The sequence below is a fragment of the Eleutherodactylus coqui genome, chromosome 13, assembly GCF_035609145.1.
Source record: "Eleutherodactylus coqui strain aEleCoq1 chromosome 13, aEleCoq1.hap1, whole genome shotgun sequence".
Lineage (NCBI taxonomy): Eukaryota > Metazoa > Chordata > Amphibia > Anura > Eleutherodactylidae > Eleutherodactylus > Eleutherodactylus coqui.
In genome coordinates, this window is record NC_089849.1 from 16,088,692 (window position 1) to 16,096,352 (window position 7,661).

Below are 7,661 nucleotides of genomic sequence, written 5' to 3' on the forward strand. Positions count from 1 at the left end.
TGACACTGTTCACACCTATACACACTTGAACAACCATTCATGCAAGAAAACTCTAGTAGAGGAACTGATATATATAAGCAGCAGACCAGGGAGATTGGCTGGCTGGAGAAATCCACACCCAGCTAGCCCAATTATCCCATACCTGTGGAAGTGTGCTACTGGAACCCCAGAGAACTACAGGTCCAAGCAGCACAACCTAACAACCAGCTAATATCCAGAGTAACCACCGTGTGCCACACGGACAGCAGCTAGATGGGCTGGGAATGACCTAGTAAGGTGCTCGTAGGTGGTCCGGGTATCTGGAGCCACGCTGACTGCAGTGCTGGAGGGTGTGTGGGTGAGGATCCATAGAGCATCCATCCACATCGGTTATTCCCAATGGTGCCATTTGTCCTCTCATGTTACACTTTCACCACAGCAGCATGCGAACACTGCAGAAAGTGCGCCGATAAATACCGCCCCCTTTCGGCCCAAAACCAAATAAACATCCATTTTTGCCTCTCTGATAAATAACCCCTTTTACCTCGGACAACGACTGATGTGTGAGTATAAGTCTATCACTCGCCTTATATACCCAACAAGCCCATGACACGACACATCACTTCCTTCATGGGCTACACACCGCTGATGTCGGAAGTAGGAGATGGTCATAATATTGACACTGCACTGTGTAGGTAGCAAACAATACTGCCACACCAGAACCAAATATTACCTCCATATTGTTAGGGGACTTTTACACGTGCCGACAGTTGTCCGAGTATTTGCTCAAAAGAGCGAATATGGAGGAATGCCATCCCGTGTAAACACCGCCCACTTGTCAGAGTAGCTTGGTTTTCAGCTCAGGTAAAGAACAAGAAATGGTCGGACTATTTAACACGTTTAGGACCAAGCGCTGTAAATTTACAGTGCTAAGTCTTGGGCATTAATCCCGCGTGATAGCAAAAATACGGCACAGGATTAAAGCTCCTGCAATCAAGCAGGAGCAGGTTGGGTCCTTGGCTGTGACTAACATCCGAGGACCTTAAGGAGAAGGCAGAGGTGGTTTTTAACCGCTTCTGTTTTTACTCTTGCAGGCTACATTGCACTCAATGAACATTACGTAGTGAAGAGAGAAAGCGGAAGTGTTACTTACGCTATTCAACCCAGCGATCACGTGACCACCGGATGCCACCTGTCACAGCAAAGCTGCAGAGTCCTAGCAGATCCTGATCAGCTCTGTTAGTGACTATTATCACTACAGGGGAATTTTTCCCCCTGTAACTGGGGCTCCTATAGGTGCGGCTCCTATGGATGCCCCAGCTACAGCGGAAAAGCATGAAATTAAAAAAAAACAAAAAAAAAAAAAAACACGTGAATGACCCCCAGAGGTCTTATATGAGGTCATGGGGGACATAGATAATAAAAAATAGTTACAAAAATAAGTTTTAAAAAATGACCCACTGCCGAGGCCAACATGAACCGTCGCCATATGCGCCCTGTAATCCAAAACTGTACAAACTATACCATAAATGAGGAACCAATTTGTGTGCCTTATTTTAGCGAAAAAATATTTTTTTCTTTTAGCTTTTTTACCCCTAATAAAACTATATTACAGGGGAAAAAAAATCGGTGACAAAAATATTTAAAAATAGCCCTTTATGTCACAAACATAATTTTGGTAGCTGAGGAAAAAAATAGGGCAGTAAAACCACCACATGGGTAAAATCCCTAAAAATGTCCAGCCCTTTAGGAGCAAAGAACCCTGGTCCTTTAGGGGTTAAACAGGCAGTTGTTCATCCATGAATGACTCCCTGTTCCTGTGAATGGAGGTGGGCAGCTGGAGGAGATCTCTGGCGCGCTCCGCTTCCATTCACTGAGTGAGCATCTTTCTTGTTTTAAAACGATACTCATTGGGTCATTTTACAAGGCCCACATAATACCGCCACACAATGACCACATATTAACACCACGTGGTGAGTGAATAATACCTCTATATTAAATAGAAAACACAGTTTGAATATTACCCCCATACAGTGACTATGTAGATACCAGATCTACACCGGCGCTCTGTGGGCGGTAGAAGTAGATACGGTACAGTTATATTCCGTGATCACAGGTGATGTCTTCTCTGTCTGTATTTGTTCACTTTTCCAGCTGGCCCAGACCACCATAAAGACTTCTTCCAGTCATTTGCTGTCCAACACCGTCACCACCCTTCCCCAACCAACACAAACTCCCCATTTTGCTGCTAACTGCAATATAGCCGCCTGTTGCTCCCCCCATGTACCCGCTATATTGCAGAAATACTCTACTTCAAAAACAATGGTGCTCTAACTGTAATTACCCCCCTAAAAATAGTGCCCCCCAGACAGATAGAGCTGCATATTATGCCCCAGGGAACAGTGATCACTCAGACGCTAATACTGCACCATAGGGTAACAGTGATCTTCTCCGCGCTCTGAACAGTCATATGGCCGAATGCAGGTAGATGCGATCATCTGTGAACATTAGAGACATGGCTGAAGTAAAAAAAAGAGACCTCTTACCTGATGAGCTTTTTAAGTATAACTTTTGGCTATTTCTGCATGTTTTTACAGGCATGGCTGAATGTTGTACCTGTTGGGCTCTGCGATAATTTTACCACAAGAGGGCAGTATTGTCTACATTTACCAATAATAGAAACAACTGAAGACACCAGTGGGGAAAAACATAAAGTGAGGAGCAAAATGTTGATGCAAAATACTTGTGCAAAGTGGTGTAAAGATAGATAAGAGTGTCTGAGGCCGTATTTACATGGCGGCGGGCCATGCAGGTCAGTGAAAACCAGACCTAAAGCGAATTAGATTTTTCTTCAAATGCAATGTGCTTCAGCATCATAACTGCATAATTCGCACTGATGTACATGTGCGTGGGAAAACAATTGTATGTTGTTCCAATGGTTGAAATGGTGAAAAAAACCACATTGTACTTGCATGTAAATCGCATACAGGTGGACGGCTAGTGTTCAGGCCCCCATAGGGAAATAATGGACAATTCTAGAATCACTCAGAAACAGAATCGAAGACTGAAAATGTACTTATTTGTATAAACCCATTGAAATCATTTGCTTCTTTTCCCGTGCGAGATCCGTCCAGACTGAAATCTAATCGAACTTGATTGGCAATATTGTCTGTATATATAATAACAATCTTTACTTATACAGCACCAACATATTCCATAGAGCTTTACAAAGCGGGGGAACATACACAAAATAGGTCACAACTTGTGCACATCTTGAACGATAGGGGCGAGGGTCCGGCTCGCAGGAGCTTACAGACTAGAAGAAAGAATACACATAGGGTACTCTCTACGTATACGCCCTGACCTGTCTAGCTAGCGGATATAAATATATCGTACAGTGTGAGCCATTACGATAAAACGGTCACATCTTCAGCTTGTTCTAAGTTTACTCTGTCTAAGTATGAGGTGGGATCAGTGTGTATATATATATATATATATATATATATATATATATATATATCTCTATATCTCTCTCTCTCTCTCTCTCTCTATATATATATATATATATATATATATATATATATATATATATATATATAACACCTTCACTTCCTGACATGTACATCCTGCTATTTCACGGGCCTCTGCCCATATGAACACCAGCAGACGGTCCTGCAGTAACAGAGTAGATCCCAGCTGTGTAAATCCTGTATATTGTAGTGTCATAAAAGGAAGAGGCTGCTTTTGTTCCTCCACTGAGAACTAATAGAGATATATATCTCAAACATACAACCTACACATGATGAGGATACAGAGTAGTAATCATTTAGCAGGGGCTCTATCACATGGGTAGATTGAAAAAATCCACAGGTCCACCAAGGTCCGCATTCTTGGATCCATTCTACATGGTTCAGTGCTAGTGTCGCGTCCGTGCAGAACCCTAACACCACGCTCAGCACAGACACGGGGTGATGAGAACCATGATGGTTAGGACCTTGCGACACCAGAGTACACCACACCGCACGGTGACGGGGAACGTACAAACGGTAGAAAAACCGTAAACACCGTAATGCGGGGCGGTGGCACCAACTCCAGGGGAGGAAGGAAGTCTGGCCCTAACTAGCTGGAAGGGTGACAGGTCCTTATCTGAAGCGGGGACATTGCCTCGATAAAAGGCGGCCCAGCGGTCTTCTTTCTGGGGTCTGAATGTCCCTATAGGAACCCCCCTGAGATGCACCTTCACGCAACGTTAACAGAATAGACAAACAATGAAACAACTGGAAAAGACCCAGCAGCTATTTATCTGCAAGTTGCAGAACACCCAGGACAGTAAAGCTCCAACTCCACGTACTCCACTGTGTACGAAAATAAGCAGCACTGATCACCAGGAGGGCAGAGAATAAATAGCTACTCTGCAACTGAAACAGTGGCAGAGTGAATAGAGAACTACACCTCTACCCTACTCTCAAGCATGGCTAATCCAACATACAGCAAGGCAGACAGCAATAGCCGATTCTGCACATGATGCATTAACCCTTGACCTGCTTAACCAGGCAACTGGTCTTAGCTTGTGTAAAAACCCCCATGCCACGATGTTGTCGCGACCGACAAGCTGCGACAGCTAGGTTAGTTAAGCATCTCACCCTTTTTTTTTAAATTCTGCCATTACGTCTGTAGTACCCAGAGTACTCCAGCACTGTTAGTGCTGACTATATCCTTACAATCAGGTGTTAATGTGATGTGTAATAAGTGATGTTATGACATTATTGTTTGCATTACTTCACTGTAATGTGTGTTCTGGTAATATTCTCCAGCCCCTGGTGTGTACAGGTCACTTAGCAACAGTCAGAAGAGTTTTAGCCAGAGTAGAGGGCCTGGGATTGGCAGTTTGGATCCTCATCACAGGTTGAGCTAGCTGGGCAATATAAAAGGTAGAGAGTCACTTCCCACCATTCATTCCATCTTCAGCATCTGCACTGAGGTACCACACTAAGCACCCTGGCAGGACAGAGGCCGATTCCATCTCACTCTAACGAGTGAGATGTAAAAAAAAATTCCGCCATCTTTGGATGCATCTTGTTTCTATGGCATACACATTGCAAAAATGACATAATAACTTTATTCTATGGGTCGGTACGATTACTACAATACCAAACTTTTTTTTTTGCTGTACTATTTTTTTTTTCAAAGATATTTAATTTTTTTAAGTTATTTTCTGTCGCCATCTTCTGACGTCTATAAGTCTTTTATTTTTCCATCTACATAGTTGCGCGAGGGCTCATTTTGTGCAGAACATCCTGTAGTTTCCGTTTTGGAGCACATACGACTTTTTGATTGCTTTTTATTACATTTTTTCTTGGAGACGGAGTGATCAAAAAAGCGCAACTCTGGTGTTCTTTCTTTTTTTTTCTGACAATGTTCACCGTGCGGGGTAAATACTGCATTACTTTGATGGATCGGACTTTAACAGACATATGATACCAAATATGTATTTCTGTTTTATTATTTAGATCATTTAATTATGAATATAGCAAAAGGTTTTGTTTTTTTTACTTTTATTACTTTTTAATAATTAGTAAAACTTTTTTAAACTTATTTTTACCTTTTTTTTCCTTTCTTAGTCCCCAGAGAAGACAATTATTTGCAATGCTTTGATCGCTCCTACAGTATAGTGTGATGCCATTGCATTACGTCATATCGCGATCTATTAAGCCATGCCACAGCAATAGCTTGATAGGCAATTTACAATGACAGCCCTGGAGCCTTTCAGAAGGCCCCTGGCTGCCATGGCAACCGCACAGCTCCCTGTGATCTTATCGGCAGGGGTCCGTGCGGGACCCCCTGAACATCGTGCGGAACATTTAAATGCCGCTGTCAGAAATGACTGCGGCATTTAAAGGGTTAACAGTTCCGATGAGCGGCGCAGTTTATGGGAGTTGTTGTGGGCAGGTGTCAGCTGTAAGAAACAGCCGGCACCTGTGTTGTGCGGATCGGGATCGCCCTTTATACATACCACGGAGCTGCAGGACATAACTGTATGCCCCGCAGCGTTAAGAGGTTAAAAATGGGGCCCCAAATACTGCATTACCAACAGTTACATTCAAGATATGGAGGCGGTGGCGAGCAGAGCGCTGCAGAGCTGAACTCCAGTACTTCCAGGGCTGCTGCTAGGGTTTTACAAAAATATTATTTATTAACATTACTTGTTATCAAATCCCAGGACTGAATATTACCGCCATACAGTGATAACTGCGCCATGATTAAGAGCGGTAACGGTGGAAACACGTAGGAGCCGCTATCACACTGCCTGCATCATTTGTATGACGCAATGAATAAAAGTTAATTTTTAACAGAAGTGCTGGGATTTTATAAAGAAACGTTAGATACAATTATATCCCCAAAGGTCCATTGGAGCGTCCACGGCCCCGCCAGCACTGGACACTGGTTGGAACCATGAACTGCAAGATGAGATAAATATTACCACCATACTGTTTGTGAACAACACACACTAAATAATGACCGAGACTACCAATAATACCCCCACACTATAAGGTTCACCACAGGTGCGGCGGATCGGTCCCTGAAGACTAACAGCTGGAAGTCAAAATCATTGGGCACCCGCCGGTAATTCAATACCTGCGGATGTCATTTATCCCCGGCGTTTGGATCGCACGCATGGGAAAACAACCGCCGCCTGCTCTATTATTACGCGGTTTTCCCACACGGACGGCTCCCATTAAAGCAGGAAAGCAGAAATTTAAAAAAATAAATAATTAAAATAAAAAGGCATGTGCACGGCACGTCACCAGCGTTCCAAGCGCATTTTGCGTGCAAAAGAAAGAAGATCCGGCCCTGACAGAGAAGAGCCCCGCAGCGTCCAGACCTGTGAATATAGTTTTTGGCCCGGGTGGAGTCCGCTGTGGGATTCTGCACAGGGAAGCCATGTGGGCCCCGACTCTCTGCCTCTCTCCTCCACTTCTGCGTTTGCAATGGGAGGGGCGAAGCTAAGATCTGCCCCGCCCACTCACTCTGGAAACAGCCGGAGGGGGAAGAGAGAGGCAGAGCGCCATTGTGGGGGAGGAAGGGGGTACGGACGACTGCTCAGTTGGAAGCGTATATTGGAGCCCCACCAGGGCTTTGTCAAAGGCTGTGGCAACAGCCGAAACGTCGGCATCAAGCCCTGGTGTGGCTTCAATAAAGATGGAGTTCTTTTAACTCTATACATTAAGGTATTCGGGTACCGTTTCCCTGTTTTGTGGCTCCAACATATCATTTCTTGCTAGACTTTATAGGATTCACGGATCCAGACTCTTTTTGGGAGCTCGCAACACACATCAAAAGGAGCCTCCCTTACGTGAGAAGGTACGCACAAGTGCTAATGTGCTTGCATTATTTGGAGATATATATATATATAGTAGGAGTGCGGTACTGAAAATGGCTGTGGGGCTTGAAATCAGGCTGTTTGAGGAAATGTCCAGCAGAGAAAGCGTCTAGTCTGTTAATTGGGTGTGGCTGGAGGAAAGAGAACCTCAAGACTTGCTGAGCTCAAGGTCCATTGGAGACCAAGCACTGGTCTGCTGTGGGACTCCTGCTGTTACCTGGGAGAACCAGGAGTCTGCCATGTGTGGACAGCCCTTAGACTAAGGCATTAGGCCTGTTGGTTAGTTAGCTGCAAAAAACAA